Source organism: Pleurodeles waltl, chromosome 6 (genome assembly GCF_031143425.1).
Source record: "Pleurodeles waltl isolate 20211129_DDA chromosome 6, aPleWal1.hap1.20221129, whole genome shotgun sequence".
Taxonomy (NCBI): domain Eukaryota; kingdom Metazoa; phylum Chordata; class Amphibia; order Caudata; family Salamandridae; genus Pleurodeles; species Pleurodeles waltl.
Window position 1 is genome coordinate 78,605,454 of NC_090445.1, and position 16,700 is coordinate 78,622,153.

A 16,700-nucleotide genomic window follows, 5' to 3' on the forward strand; every position below is an offset into this window, starting at 1 on the left:
TGATGCTTTTTAAAGGCTTCTCCATTTTCGGGTTTAACATTAACTCTCACCTTTTTCAGATATTTCGCTGAGGCTTAAAACTACACACACACACATCCTGCAGTTTGCCTCACGATTCCCACAGGACTCCACACAACGCAGCACTTCCCGCCCTGGGAGGCGCCGCTGGGAGTGGTCCTAGGCCGAGCCTTTCCTGCGCCCTTTCCTAGCCTGAGCCGCCCGTGCTTACAGCGAGCTCGAAGTCCGCTCCGGTCTGTCCTGTCCCCCCCCCATCCTTTCAAAAAGAGGAGTTTAAGGTCTCATCCCCGCTGGTGTTATGATTAAAGTAGGTATGAAAACTACTTTATGTCTGCAGCGGTATTTGATCACAGGACTGGGGAAGATACTGCTCTTGAATGTGGCGCCTTACACCACTCGGCCATTCCGGCAGCATCCGGAACACAGCTCTGGAGGCTGACTGCCAACTCGCGAAACAGGGAGAGTTCACACTGTTCTCTACTGGACATTTAAGTATGTGCCTAGAGACAGGTTGAGAGGACAGATGCATGAATGTACCACAGTGAGCTCCAGAGAGACTGATGGGGACATAAGACTGGAGTAGAGCGAGAGATGGAGAAAGGGAAAGGTGCCTGTGTTGAGTCAGCAGCAGAGAAAATGAAACAAAGGGGCCTCCTCGGATAACCACACACTACTTCCTCACAAAGAACACACAGAGGGTGTGTGAAACGACATAGGCACAGCAGCCTGGCTAGCTCAGTCGGTAGCGTATGAGACTCTTAATCTCAGAGTCGTGGGTTTGAGCCCCATGTTGGGCGTGATGCTTTCTAAAGGCTTCTCCATTTTCGGGTTTAACATTAACTCTCACCTTTTTCAGATATTTCGCTGAGGCTTAAAACTACACAGACACACACATCCTGCAGTTTGCCTCACGATTCCCACAGGACTCCACACAACGCAGCACTTCCCGCCCTGGGAGGCGCCGCTGGGAGCGGTCCTAGGCCGAGCCTTTCCTGCGCCCTTTCCTAGCCTGAGCCGCCCGTGCTTACAGCGAGCTCGGAGTCCGCTCCGGTCCATCCTGTCCCCCCCCATCCTATCAAAAAGAGGAGTTTAAGGTCTCATCCCCGCTGGTGTTATGATTAAAGTAGGTATGAAAACTACTTTATGTCTGCAGCGGTATTTGATCACAGGACTGGGGAAGATACTGCTCTTGAATGTGGCGCCTTACACCACTCGGCCATTCCGGCAGCATCCGGAACACAGCTCTGGAGGCTGACTGCCAACTCGCGAAACTGGGAGAGTTCACAATCTTCTCTACTGGACATTTAAGTATGTGCCCAGAGACAGGTTGAGAGGACAGATGCATGTATGTACCAGAGTGAGCTCCAGAGAGACTGATGGGGACATAAGACTGGGGTAGAGCGAGAGATGGAGAAAGAAAAAGGTGCCTGTGTCGAGTCAGCAGCAGAGAAAATGAAACAAAGGGGCCTCCTGGGATAACCACACACTATTTCCTCACAAAGAACACACAGAGGGTGTGTGAAATGACATAGGCACAGCAGCCCGACTCGCTCAGTCGGTAGAGCATGAGACTCTTAATCTCAGGGTCGTGGATTCGAGCCCCACGTTGGGCGTGATGCTTTTTAAAGGCTTCTCCATTTTCGGGTTTAACATTAACTCTCACCTTTTTCAGATATTTCGCTGAGGCTTAAAACTACACACACACACATCCTGCAGTTTGCCTCACGATTCCCACAGGACTCCACACAACGCAGCACTTCCCGCGCTGAGAGGCGCCGCTGGGAGCGGTCCTAGGCCGAGTCTTTCCTGCGCCCTTTCCTAGCCTGAGCCGCCCGTGCTTACAGCGAGGTCGGAGTCCGCTCCGGTCCGTCCTGTCCCCCCCCATCCTTTCAAAAAGAGGAGTTTAATGTGTCATCCCCGCTGGTGTTATGATTAAAGTAGGTATGAAAACTACTTTACGTCAGCAGCGGGATTTGACCACAGGACTGGGGAAGATACTGCTCTTGAATGTGGCACCTTACACCACTCGGCCATTCCGGCATCCTCCGGAACACGGCTCTGGAGGCTGACTGCCACCTCTCGAAACAGGGAGAGTTCACACTGTTCTCTACTGGACATTTAAGCATGTGCCCAGAGACAGGTTGAGAGGACAGATGCATGTATGTACCAGAGTGAGCTCCAGAGAGACTGATGGGGACATAAGACTGGGGTAGAGCGAGAGATGGAGAAAGAGAAAGGTGCATGTGTCGAGTCAGCAGCAGAGAAAATGAAACAAAGGGGCCTCCTGGGATAACCACACACTACTTCCTCACAAAGAACACACAGAGGGTGTGTGAAATGACATAGGCACAGCAGCCCGGCTAGCTCAGTCGGTAGCGCATGAGACTCTTAATCTCAGGGCCGTGGGTTCGAGCCCCATGTTGGGCGTGATTCTTTTTAAAGGCTTCTCCATTTTCGGGTTTAACATTAACTCTCACCTTTTTCAGATATTTCGCTGAGGCTTAAAACTTCACACACACACATCCTGCAGTTTGCCTCACGATTCCCACAGGACTCCACACAACGCAGCACTTCCCGCCCTGGGAGGCGCCGCAGGGAACGGTCCTAGGCCGAGCCTTTCCTGCCCCCTTTCCTAGCCTGAGCCGCCCGTGCTTACAGCGAGCACGGAGACCGCTCCGGTCCGTCCTGTCCCCCCCATCCTTTCAAAAAGAGGAGTTTAAGGTCTCATCCCCGCTGGTGTTATGATTAAAGTAGGTATGAAAACGACTTTATGTCAGCAGCGGAATTTGACCACGGGACTGGGGAAGATACTGCTCTTGAATGTGGCACCTTACACCGCTCGGCCATTCCGGCAACCTCCAGAACACGGCTCTGGAGGCTGACTGCCACCTCGCGAAACAGGGAGAGTTCACACTGTTCTATACTGGACATTTAAGTATGTGCCCAGAGACAGGTTGAGAGGACATTTGCATGTATGTACCAGAGTGAGCTCCAGAGAGACTGATGGGGACATAAGACTGGGGTAGAGCGAGAGATGGAGAAAGAGAAAGGTGCCTGTGTCGAGTCAGCAGCAGAGAAAATGAAACAAAGGGGCCTCCTGGGATAACCACACACTACTTCCTCACAAAGAACACACAGAGGGTGTGTGAAATGACATAAGCATAGCATCCCGGCTAGCTCAGTTGGTAGAGCATGAGACTCTTAATCTCAGGGTCGTGGGTTCGAGCCCCACGTTGGGCGTGATGCTTTTTAAAGGCTTCTCCATTTTCGGGTTTAACATTAACTCTCACCTTTTTCAGATATTTCGCTGAGGCTTAAAACTACACACACACACTTCCTGCAGTTTGCCTCACGATTCCCACAGGACTCCACACAACGCAGCACTTCCCGCCCTGGAAGGCGCCGCTGGGAGTGGTCCTAGGCCGAGCCTTTCCTGCGCCCTTTCCTAGCCTGAGCCGCCTGTGCTTACAGCGAGCTCGGAGTCCGCTCCGGTCCGTCCTGTCCCCCCCCATCCTTTCAAAAAGAGGAGTTTAAAGTCTCATCCCCGCTGGTGTTATGATTAAAATAGGTGTGAAAACTACTTTATGTCAGCAGCGGAATTTGACCACGGGACTGGGGAAGATACTGCTCTTGAATGTGGCGCCTTACACCGCTCGGCCATTCCGGCAGCCTCCAGAACACGGCTCTGGAGGCTGACTGCCACCTCGCGAAACAGCGAGAGTTCACACTGTTCTCTACTGGACATTTAAGTATGTGCCCAGAGACAGGTTGAGAGGACAGATGCATGTATGTACCAGAGTGAGCTCCGGAGAGACTGATGGGGACATAAGACTGGGGTAGAGCGAGAGATGGAGAAAGAGAAAGGTGCCTGTGTTGAGTCAGCAGCAGAGAAAATGAAACAAAGGGGCCTCCTGGGATAACCACACACTACTTCCTCACAAAGAACACACAGAGGGTGTGTGAAACGACATAGGCGCAGCAGCCCGGCTACCTCAGTTGGTAGAGAATGAGACTCTTCATCTCAGAGTCGTGGGTTCGAGCCCCATGTTGGGTGTGATGCTTTTTAAAGGCTTCTCCATTTTCAGGTTTAACATTAACTCTCACCTTTTTCAGATATTTCGCTGAGGCTTAAAACTACACACACACACATCCTGCAGTTTGCCTCACGATTCCCACAGGACTCCACACAACGCAGCACTTCCTGCCCTGGGAGGCGCCACTGGGAGCGGTCCTAGGCCGAGCCTTTCCTGCGCCCTTTCCTAGCCTGAGCCGCCCGTGCTTACAGCGAGCTCGGAGTCCGCTCCGGTCCGTCCTGTCCCCCCCCCATCCTATCAAAAAGAGGAGTTTAAGGTCTCATCCCCGCTGGTGTTATGATTAAAGTAGGTATGAAAATTACTTTATATCTGCAGCGGTATTTGATCACAGGACTGGGGAAGATACTGCTCTTGAATGTGGCGCCTTACAACGCACGGCCATTCCTGCAGCATCCGGAACACAGCTCTGGAGGCTGACTGTCACCTCGCGAAACAGGGAGAGTTCACAATCTTCTCTACTGGACATTTAAGTATGTGCCCAGAGACAGGTTGAGAGGACAGATGCATGTATGTACCAGAGTGAGCTCCAGAGAGACTGATGGGGACATAAGACTGGGGTAGAGCGAGAGATCGAGAAAGAGAAAGGTGCCAGTGTCGAGTCAGCAGCAGAGAAAATGAAACAAAGGGGCCTCCTGGGATAACCACACACTACTTCCTCACAAAGAACACACAGAGGGTGTGTGAATTGACATAGGCACAGCAGCCCGACTAGCTCAGTCGGTAGAGCATGAGACTCTTAATCTCAGGGTCGTGGGTTCGAGCCCCATGTTGGGCGTGATGCTTTTTAAAGGCTTCTCCATTTTCGGGTTTAACATTAACTCTCACCTTTTTCAGATATTTCGCTGAGGCTTAAAACTACACACACACACATCCTGCAGTTTGCCTCACGATTCCCACAGGACTCCACACAACGCAGCACTTCCCGCCCTGGGAGGCGCCGCTGGGAGAGGTCCTAGGCCGAGCCTTTCCTGCGCCCTTTCCTAGCCTGAGCCGCCCGTGCTTACAGCGAGCTCGAAGTCCGCTCCGGTCTGTCCTGTCCCCCCCCCCATCCTTTCAAAAAGAGGAGTTTAAGGTCTCATCCCCGCTGGTGTTATGATTAAAGTAGGTATGAAAACTACTTTATGTCTGCAGCGGTATTTGATCACAGGACTGGGGAAGATACTGCTCTTGAATGTGGCGCCTTACACCACTCGGCCATTCCGGCAGCATCCGGAACACAGCTCTGGAGGCTGACTGCCAACTCGCGAAACAGGGAGAGTTCACACTGTTCTCTACTGGACATTTAAGTATGTGCCTAGAGACAGGTTGAGAGGACAGATGCATGAATGTACCACAGTGAGCTCCAGAGAGACTGATGGGGACATAAGACTGGAGTAGAGCGAGAGATGGAGAAAGGGAAAGGTGCCTGTGTTGAGTCAGCAGCAGAGAAAATGAAACAAAGGGGCCTCCTCGGATAACCACACACTACTTCCTCACAAAGAACACACAGAGGGTGTGTGAAACGACATAGGCGCAGCAGCCCGGCTACCTCAGTTGGTAGAGAATGAGACTCTTCATCTCAGAGTCGTGGGTTCGAGCCCCATGTTGGGTGTGATGCTTTTTAAAGGCTTCTCCATTTTCAGGTTTAACATTAACTCTCACCTTTTTCAGATATTTCGCTGAGGCTTAAAACTACACACACACACATCCTGCAGTTTGCCTCACGATTCCCACAGGACTCCACACAACGCAGCACTTCCTGCCCTGGGAGGCGCCACTGGGAGCGGTCCTAGGCCGAGCCTTTCCTGCGCCCTTTCCTAGCCTGAGCCGCCCGTGCTTACAGCGAGCTCGGAGTCCGCTCCGGTCCGTCCTGTCCCCCCCCCATCCTATCAAAAAGAGGAGTTTAAGGTCTCATCCCCGCTGGTGTTATGATTAAAGTAGGTATGAAAACTACTTTATGTCTGCAGCGGTATTTGATCACAGGACTGGGGAAGATACTGCTCTTGAATGTGGCGCCTTACAACGCACGGCCATTCCTGCAGCATCCGGAACACAGCTCTGGAGGCTGACTGTCACCTCGCGAAACAGGGAGAGTTCACAATCTTCTCTACTGGACATTTAAGTATGTGCCCAGAGACAGGTTGAGAGGACAGATGCATGTATGTACCAGAGTGAGCTCCAGAGAGACTGATGGGGACATAAGACTGGGGTAGAGCGAGAGATCGAGAAAGAGAAAGGTGCCAGTGTCGAGTCAGCAGCAGAGAAAATGAAACAAAGGGGCCTCCTGGGATAACCACACACTACTTCCTCACAAAGAACACACAGAGGGTGTGTGAATTGACATAGGCACAGCAGCCCGACTAGCTCAGTCGGTAGAGCATGAGACTCTTAATCTCAGGGTCGTGGGTTCGAGCCCCATGTTGGGCGTGATGCTTTTTAAAGGCTTCTCCATTTTCGGGTTTAACATTAACTCTCACCTTTTTCAGATATTTCGCTGAGGCTTAAAACTACACACACACACATCCTGCAGTTTGCCTCACGATTCCCACAGGACTCCACACAACGCAGCACTTCCCGCCCTGGGAGGCGCCGCTGGGAGAGGTCCTAGGCCGAGCCTTTCCTGCGCCCTTTCCTAGCCTGAGCCGCCCGTGCTTACAGCGAGCTCGAAGTCCGCTCCGGTCTGTCCTGTCCCCCCACCATCCTTTCAAAAAGAGGAGTTTAAGGTCTCATCCCCGCTGGTGTTATGATTATAGTAGGTATGAAAACTACTTTATGTCTGCAGCGGTATTTGATCACAGGACTGGGGAAGATACTGCTCTTGAATGTGGCGCCTTACACCACTCGGCCATTCCGGCAGCATCCAAGACACAGCTCTGGAGGCTGACTGCCAACTCGCGAAACAGGGAGAGTTCACACTGTTCTCTACTGGACATTTAAGTATGTGCCTAGAGACAGGTTGAGAGGACAGATGCATGAATGTACCACAGTGAGCTCCAGAGAGACTGATGGGGACATAAGACTGGAGTAGAGCGAGAGATGGAGAAAGGGAAAGGTGCCTGTGTTGAGTCAGCAGCAGAGAAAATGAAACAAAGGGGCCTCCTCGGATAACCACACACTACTTCCTCACAAAGAACACACAGAGGGTGTGTGAAACGACATAGGCGCAGCAGCCCGGCTACCTCAGTTGGTAGAGAATGAGACTCTTCATCTCAGAGTCGTGGGTTCGAGCCCCATGTTGGGTGTGATGCTTTTTAAAGGCTTCTCCATTTTCAGGTTTAACATTAACTCTCACCTTTTTCAGATATTTCGCTGAGGCTTAAAACTACACACACACACATCCTGCAGTTTGCCTCACGATTCCCACAGGACTCCACACAACGCAGCACTTCCTGCCCTGGGAGGCGCCACTGGGAGCGGTCCTAGGCCGAGCCTTTCCTGCGCCCTTTCCTAGCCTGAGCCGCCCGTGCTTACAGCGAGCTCGGAGTCCGCTCCGGTCCGTCCTGTCCCCCCCCCATCCTATCAAAAAGAGGAGTTTAAGGTCTCATCCCCGCTGGTGTTATGATTAAAGTAGGTATGAAAACTACTTTATGTCTGCAGCGGTATTTGATCACAGGACTGGGGAAGATACTGCTCTTGAATGTGGCGCCTTACAACGCACGGCCATTCCGGCAGCATCCGGAACACAGCTCTGGAGGCTGACTGTCACCTCGCGAAACAGGGAGAGTTCACAATCTTCTCTACTGGACATTTAAGTATGTGCCCAGAGACAGGTTGAGAGGACAGATGCATGTATGTACCAGAGTGAGCTCCAGAGAGACTGATGGGGACATAAGACTGGGGTAGAGCGAGAGATCGAGAAAGAGAAAGGTGCCAGTGTCGAGTCAGCAGCAGAGAAAATGAAACAAAGGGGCCTCCTGGGATAACCACACACTACTTCCTCACAAAGAACACACAGAGGGTGTGTGAATCGACATAGGCACAGCAGCCCGACTAGCTCAGTCGGTAGAGCATGAGACTCTTAATCTCAGGGTCGTGGGTTCGAGCCCCATGTTGGGCGTGATGCTTTTTAAAGGCTTCTCCATTTTCGGGTTTAACATTAACTCTCACCTTTTTCAGATATTTCGCTGAGGCTTAAAACTACACACACACACATCCTGCAGTTTGCCTCACGATTCCCACAGGACTCCACACAACGCAGCACTTCCCGCCCTGGGAGGCGCCGCTGGGAGTGGTCCTAGGCCGAGCCTTTCCTGCGCCCTTTCCTAGCCTGAGCCGCCCGTGCTTACAGCGAGCTCGAAGTCCGCTCCGGTCTGTCCTGTCCCCCCCCCATCCTTTCAAAAAGAGGAGTTTAAGGTCTCATCCCCGCTGGAGTTATGATTAAAGTAGGTATGAAAACTACTTTATGTCTGCAGCGGTATTTGATCACAGGACTGGGGAAGATACTGCTCTTGAATGTGGCGCCTTACACCACTCGGCCATTCCGGCAGCATCCGGAACACAGCTCTGGAGGCTGACTGCCAACTCGCGAAACAGGGAGAGTTCACACTGTTCTCTACTGGACATTTAAGTATGTGCCTAGAGACAGGTTGAGAGGACAGATGCATGAATGTACCACAGTGAGCTCCAGAGAGACTGATGGGGACATAAGACTGGAGTAGAGCGAGAGATGGAGAAAGGGAAAGGTGCCTGTGTTGAGTCAGCAGCAGAGAAAATGAAACAAAGGGGCCTCCTCGGATAACCACACACTACTTCCTCACAAAGAACACACAGAGGGTGTGTGAAACGACATAGGCACAGCAGCCTGGCTAGCTCAGTCGGTAGCGTATGAGACTCTTAATCTCAGAGTCGTGGGTTTGAGCCCCATGTTGGGCGTGATGCTTTCTAAAGGCTTCTCCATTTTCGGGTTTAACATTAACTCTCACCTTTTTCAGATATTTCGCTGAGGCTTAAAACTACACAGACACACACATCCTGCAGTTTGCCTCACGATTCCCACAGGACTCCACACAACGCAGCACTTCCCGCCCTGGGAGGCGCCGCTGGGAGCGGTCCTAGGCCGAGCCTTTCCTGCGCCCTTTCCTAGCCTGAGCCGCCCGTGCTTACAGCGAGCTCGGAGTCCGCTCCGGTCCATCCTGTCCCCCCCCATCCTATCAAAAAGAGGAGTTTAAGGTCTCATCCCCGCTGGTGTTATGATTAAAGTAGGTATGAAAACTACTTTATGTCTGCAGCGGTATTTGATCACAGGACTGGGGAAGATACTGCTCTTGAATGTGGCGCCTTACACCACTCGGCCATTCCGGCAGCATCCGGAACACAGCTCTGGAGGCTGACTGCCAACTCGCGAAACTGGGAGAGTTCACAATCTTCTCTACTGGACATTTAAGTATGTGCCCAGAGACAGGTTGAGAGGACAGATGCATGTATGTACCAGAGTGAGCTCCAGAGAGACTGATGGGGACATAAGACTGGGGTAGAGCGAGAGATGGAGAAAGAAAAAGGTGCCTGTGTCGAGTCAGCAGCAGAGAAAATGAAACAAAGGGGCCTCCTGGGATAACCACACACTATTTCCTCACAAAGAACACACAGAGGGTGTGTGAAATGACATAGGCACAGCAGCCCGACTCGCTCAGTCGGTAGAGCATGAGACTCTTAATCTCAGGGTCGTGGATTCGAGCCCCACGTTGGGCGTGATGCTTTTTAAAGGCTTCTCCATTTTCGGGTTTAACATTAACTCTCACCTTTTTCAGATATTTCGCTGAGGCTTAAAACTACACACACACACATCCTGCAGTTTGCCTCACGATTCCCACAGGACTCCACACAACGCAGCACTTCCCGCGCTGAGAGGCGCCGCTGGGAGCGGTCCTAGGCCGAGTCTTTCCTGCGCCCTTTCCTAGCCTGAGCCGCCCGTGCTTACAGCGAGGTCGGAGTCCGCTCCGGTCCGTCCTGTCCCCCCCCATCCTTTCAAAAAGAGGAGTTTAATGTGTCATCCCCGCTGGTGTTATGATTAAAGTAGGTATGAAAACTACTTTACGTCAGCAGCGGGATTTGACCACAGGACTGGGGAAGATACTGCTCTTGAATGTGGCACCTTACACCACTCGGCCATTCCGGCATCCTCCGGAACACGGCTCTGGAGGCTGACTGCCACCTCTCGAAACAGGGAGAGTTCACACTGTTCTCTACTGGACATTTAAGCATGTGCCCAGAGACAGGTTGAGAGGACAGATGCATGTATGTACCAGAGTGAGCTCCAGAGAGACTGATGGGGACATAAGACTGGGGTAGAGCGAGAGATGGAGAAAGAGAAAGGTGCATGTGTCGAGTCAGCAGCAGAGAAAATGAAACAAAGGGGCCTCCTGGGATAACCACACACTACTTCCTCACAAAGAACACACAGAGGGTGTGTGAAATCACATAGGCACAGCAGCCCGGCTAGCTCAGTCGGTAGCGCATGAGACTCTTAATCTCAGGGCCGTGGGTTCGAGCCCCATGTTGGGCGTGATTCTTTTTAAAGGCTTCTCCATTTTCGGGTTTAACATTAACTCTCACCTTTTTCAGATATTTCGCTGAGGCTTAAAACTTCACACACACACATCCTGCAGTTTGCCTCACGATTCCCACAGGACTCCACACAACGCAGCACTTCCCGCCCTGGGAGGCGCCGCAGGGAACGGTCCTAGGCCGAGCCTTTCCTGCCCCCTTTCCTAGCCTGAGCCGCCCGTGCTTACAGCGAGCACGGAGACCGCTCCGGTCCGTCCTGTCCCCCCCATCCTTTCAAAAAGAGGAGTTTAAGGTCTCATCCCCGCTGGTGTTATGATTAAAGTAGGTATGAAAACGACTTTATGTCAGCAGCGGAATTTGACCACGGGACTGGGGAAGATACTGCTCTTGAATGTGGCACCTTACACCGCTCGGCCATTCCGGCAACCTCCAGAACACGGCTCTGGAGGCTGACTGCCACCTCGCGAAACAGGGAGAGTTCACACTGTTCTATACTGGACATTTAAGTATGTGCCCAGAGACAGGTTGAGAGGACATTTGCATGTATGTACCAGAGTGAGCTCCAGAGAGACTGATGGGGACATAAGACTGGGGTAGAGCGAGAGATGGAGAAAGAGAAAGGTGCCTGTGTCGAGTCAGCAGCAGAGAAAATGAAACAAAGGGGCCTCCTGGGATAACCACACACTACTTCCTCACAAAGAACACACAGAGGGTGTGTGAAATGACATAAGCATAGCATCCCGGCTAGCTCAGTTGGTAGAGCATGAGACTCTTAATCTCAGGGTCGTGGGTTCGAGCCCCACGTTGGGCGTGATGCTTTTTAAAGGCTTCTCCATTTTCGGGTTTAACATTAACTCTCACCTTTTTCAGATATTTCGCTGAGGCTTAAAACTACACACACACACTTCCTGCAGTTTGCCTCACGATTCCCACAGGACTCCACACAACGCAGCACTTCCCGCCCTGGAAGGCGCCGCTGGGAGTGGTCCTAGGCCGAGCCTTTCCTGCGCCCTTTCCTAGCCTGAGCCGCCTGTGCTTACAGCGAGCTCGGAGTCCGCTCCGGTCCGTCCTGTCCCCCCCCATCCTTTCAAAAAGAGGAGTTTAAAGTCTCATCCCCGCTGGTGTTATGATTAAAATAGGTGTGAAAACTACTTTATGTCAGCAGCGGAATTTGACCACGGGACTGGGGAAGATACTGCTCTTGAATGTGGCGCCTTACACCGCTCGGCCATTCCGGCAGCCTCCAGAACACGGCTCTGGAGGCTGACTGCCACCTCGCGAAACAGCGAGAGTTCACACTGTTCTCTACTGGACATTTAAGTATGTGCCCAGAGACAGGTTGAGAGGACAGATGCATGTATGTACCAGAGTGAGCTCCGGAGAGACTGATGGGGACATAAGACTGGGGTAGAGCGAGAGATGGAGAAAGAGAAAGGTGCCTGTGTTGAGTCAGCAGCAGAGAAAATGAAACAAAGGGGCCTCCTGGAATAACCACACACTACTTCCTCACAAAGAACACACAGAGGGTGTGTGAAAAGACATTGGCGCAGCAGCCAGGCTACCTCAGTTGGTAGAGAATGAGACTTTTCATCTCAGAGTCGTGGGTTCGAGCCCCACGTTGGGTGTGATGCTTTTTAAAGGCTTCTCCATTTTCAGGTTTAACATTAACTCTCACCTTTTTCAGATATTTTGCTGAGGCTTAAAACTACACACACACACATCCTGCAGTTTGCCTCACGATTCCCATAGGACTCCACACAACGTAGCACTTCCCGCCCTGTGAGGCGCCGCTTTGAGCGGTCCTAGACCGAGCCTTTCCTGCGCCCTTTCCTAGCCTAAGACGCCCGTGCTTACAGCGAGCTCGGAGTCCGCTCCGGTCCGTCCTGTCCACCCCCATCCTTTCAAAAAGAGGAGTTTTACAGTCTCATTCCCGCTGGTGTTATGATTAAAGTAGGTATGAAAACTACTTTATGTCAGCAGCAGGATTTGATCACAGGACTGGGGAAGATACTGCTCTTGAATGTGGCACCTTACACCCCTCAGCCATTCTGGCAGCCTCCAGAAAACAGCTCTGGAGGTTGACTGCCACCTCGAGAAACAGTGAGAGTTCACACTGTTCTCTACTGGACATTTAAGTATGTGCCCAGAGACAGGTTGAGAGGACAGATGCATGTATGTACCAGAGTGAGCTCCAGAGAGACTGATGAGGACATAAGACTGGGGTAGAGCGAGAGATGGAGAAAGAGAAAGGTGCCTGTGTCGAGTCAGCAGCAGAGAAAATGAAACAAAGGGGCCTCCTGGGATAACCACACACTACTTCCTCACAAAGAACACACAGAGGGTGTGTGAAATGACATAGGCACAGCATCCTGGCTAGCTCAGTTGGTAGAGCATGAGACTCTTAATCTCAGGGTCGTGGGTTTGAGCCCCACGTTGGGCGTGATGATTTTTAAAGGCTTCTCCATTTTCGGGTTTAACATTAACTCTCACCTTTTTCAGATATTTTGCTGAGGCTTAAAACTACACACACACATCCTGCAGTTTGCCTCACGATTCCCACAGGACTCCACGCAACGCAGCACTTCCCGCCCTGGGAGGCGCCGCTTTGTGCGGTCCTAGGCCGAGCCTTTCCTGCGCCCTTTCCTAGCCTGAGCCGCCCGTGCTTACAGCGAGCTCGGAGTCCGCTCCGGTCCGTCCTGTCCCCCCCCCCATCCTTTCAAAAAGAGGAGTTTAAGGTCTCATCCCCGCTGGTGTTATGATTAAAGTAGGTATGAAAACTACTTTATGTCAGCAGCGGGATTTGATCACAGGACTAGGGAAGATACTGCTTTTGAATGTGCCGCCTTACACCGCTCGGCCATTCCGGCAGCCTCCGGAACACGTCTCTGGAGGCTGACTGCCACCTCGCGACACAGGGAGAGTTCACACTGTTCTCTACTGGACATTTAAGTATGTGCCCAGAGACAGGTTGAGAGGACAGATGCATGTATGTACCACAGTGAGCTCCAGAGAGACTGATGGGGACATAAGACTGGGGTAGAGCGAGAGATGGAGAAAGAGAAAGGTGCCTGTGTCGAGTCAGCAGCAGAGAAAATGAAACAAAGGGGCCTCCTGGGATAACCACACACTACTGCCTCACAAAGAACACACAGAGGGTGTGTGAAATATGATAGGCACAGTAGCCCGGCTAGCTCAGTCGGTAGCGCTTGAGACTCTTAATCTCAGGGTAGTGGGTTTGAGACCCATGTTGGGCGTGATGCTTTTTAAAGGCTTCTCCATTTTCGGGTTTAACATTAACTCTCACCTTTTTCAGATATTTCACTGAGTCTTAAAACTACACACACACACATCCTGCAGTTTGCCTCACGATTCCCACAGGACTCCACACAACGCAGCACTTCCCGCCCTGGGAGGCGCCGCTGGGAACGGTCCTAGGCCGAGCCTTTCCTGCGCCCTTTCCTAGCCTGAGCTGCCCGTGCTTACAGCGAGCACGGAGTCCGCTCCGGTCCGTCCTGTCCCCCCCCATCCTCTCAAAAAGAGGAGTTTAAGGTCTCATCCCCGCTGGGGTTATGATTAAAGTAGGTATGAAAACTACTTTATGTCAGCAGCGGAATTTGACCACGCGACTGGGGAAGATACTGCTCTTGAATGTGGCACCTTACACCGCTCGGCCATTCCGGCAACCTCCAGAACACGGCTCTGGAGGCTGACTGCCACCTCGCGAAACAGGGAGAGTTCACACTGTTCTCTACTGGACATTTAAGTATGTGCCCAGAGACAGGTTGAGAGGACAGATGCATGTATGTACCACAGTGAGCTCCAGGGAGACTGATGGGGACATAAGACTGAGGTAGAGCGAGAGATGGAGAAAGAGAAAGGTGCCTGCGTCGAGTCAGCAGCAGAGAAATTGAATCAAAGGGGCCTCCTGGGATAACCACACACTACTTCCTCACAAAGAACACACAGAGGGTGTGTGAAATGCCATAGGCACAGCAGAACGTCTAGCTCAGTTGGTAGGGCATGAGACTCTTAATCTCAGGGTCGTGGGTTCGAGCCCCACTTTGGGTGTGATGTTTTTTAAAGGCTTCTCCATTTTCGGGTTTAACATTAACTCTCACCTTTTTCAGATATTTCGCTGAGGCTTAAAACTGCACACACACACACATCCTGCAGTTTGCCTCACGATTCCCACAGGACTCCACACAATGCAGCACTTCCCGCCCTGGGAGGCGCCGCTGGGAGCGGTCCTAGGCCAAGCCTTTCCTGCGCCCTTTCCTAGCCTGAGCCGCACATGCTTACAGCGAGCTCGGAGTCCGCTCCGCTCTGTCCTGTCCCCCCCCCATCCTTTCAAAAAGAGGATTTTAAGGTCTCATCCCCGCTGGTGTTATGCTTAAAGTAGGTATGAAAACTACTTTATGTTGGCAGCGGTATTTGATCACAGGACTGGGGAAGATACAGCTCTTGAATGTGTCGCCTCACACCGCTCGGCCATTTCGGCAGCCTCCGCAACACTGCTCTGGAGGCTGACTGCCACCTCGCGACACAGGGAGAGTTCACACTGTTCTCTACTGGACATTTAAGTATGTGCCCAGAGACAGATTGAGAGGACAGATGCATGTATGTACCACAGTGAGCTCCAGAGAGACTGATGGGGACATAAGACTGGGGTAGAGCGAGAGATGGAGAAAGAGAAAGGTGCCTGTGTCGAGTCAGCAGCAGAGAAAATGAAACAAAGGGGCCTCCTGGGATAACCACACACTACTTCCTCACAAAGAACACAAAGAGGGTGTGTGAAATAACATAGGCACAGCAGCCCGGCTAGCTCAGTCGGTAGTGCATGAGACTCTTAATCTCAGGGTCGTGGGTTTGAGCCCCACGTTGGGCGTGATGCTTTTTGAAGGCTTCTCCATTTTCGGGTTTAACATTAACTCTCACCTTTTTCAGATATTTTGCTGAGGCTTAAAACTACACACACAAACACACACATCCTGCAGTTTGCCTCACGATTCCCACAGTACTCCACACAACGCAGCACTTCCCGCCCTGGGAGGCGCCGCTGGGACTGGTCCTAGGCCGGGCTTTTCCTGCGCCCTTTCCTAGCCTGAGCCGCCCGTGCTTACAGCGAGCTCGGAGTCCGCTCCGGTCCGTCCTGTCCCCCCCTCATCCTTTCAAAAAGAGGAGTTTAAGGTCTCATCCCCGCTGGTGTTATGATTAAAGTAGGTATGAAAACTACTTTATGTCAGCAGCAGGATTTGACCACGGGACTGGGGAAGATACTGCTCTTGAATGTGACGCCTTACACCGCTCGGCCATTCCGGCAGCCTCCGGAACACAGCTCTGGAGGCTGACTGCCACCTCGCGACACAGGGAGAGTTCACACTGTTCTCTACTGGACATTTAAGTATGTGCCCAGAGACAGGTTGAGAGGACAGATGCATGTATATACCACAGTGAGCTCCAGAGAGACTGATGGGGACATAAGACTGGGGTAGAGCGAGAGATGGAGAAAGAGAAAGGTGCCTGTGTCGAGTCAGCAGCAGACAAAATGAAACAAAGGGTCCTCCTGGGATAACCACACACTACTTCCTCACAAAGAACACAAAGAGGGTGTGTGAAATGACATAGGCACAGCAGCCCGGCTAGCTCAGTCAGTATTACATGAGACTCTTAATCTCAGGGTTGTGGGTTCAAGCCCCACGTTGGGTGTGATGCTTTTTAAAGGCTTCTCCATTTTCGGGTTTAACATTAACTCTCACCTTTTTCAGATATTTCGCTGAGGCTTAAAACTACACACACACACACACATCCTGCAGTTTGCCTCACTATTCCCACAGGATTCCACACAACGCAGCAATTCCCACCCTGGGAGGCACCGCTGGGAGCGGTCCTATGCCGAGCCTTTCCTGCGCCCTTTCCTAGCCTGAGCCGCCCGTGCTTACAGCGAGCTCGGAGTCCGCTCCGGTCCGTCCTGTCCCCCCCCCATCCTTTCAAAAAGAGGAGTTTAAAGTCTCATCCCCGCTGGTGTTATGATTAAAGTAGGTATGAAAACTACTTTATGTCGGCAGCGCGATTTGATCACAGTACTGGGGAAGATACTGCTCTTGA

The 16,700-nt window shown here is 52.0% G+C and overlaps 3 non-coding genes across 3 annotated transcripts; all 3 read left to right on the plus strand.

Annotated features, from left to right (window-relative positions):
* Nucleotides 1–4,814: 4,814 nt before the first annotated feature.
* On the plus strand, nucleotides 4,815–4,887 carry TRNAK-CUU (transfer RNA lysine (anticodon CUU)). The gene has a single exon. It is a non-coding gene; the product is annotated as a tRNA-Lys (tRNA).
* A 1,558-nt stretch (nucleotides 4,888–6,445) lies between these two features.
* TRNAK-CUU (transfer RNA lysine (anticodon CUU)) lies at nucleotides 6,446–6,518 on the plus strand. The gene has a single exon. It is a non-coding gene; the product is annotated as a tRNA-Lys (tRNA).
* Nucleotides 6,519–8,075: 1,557 nt separating this feature from the next.
* TRNAK-CUU (transfer RNA lysine (anticodon CUU)) lies at nucleotides 8,076–8,148 on the plus strand. The gene has a single exon. It is a non-coding gene; the product is annotated as a tRNA-Lys (tRNA).
* The last annotated feature ends 8,552 nt before the right edge of the window (nucleotides 8,149–16,700 follow it).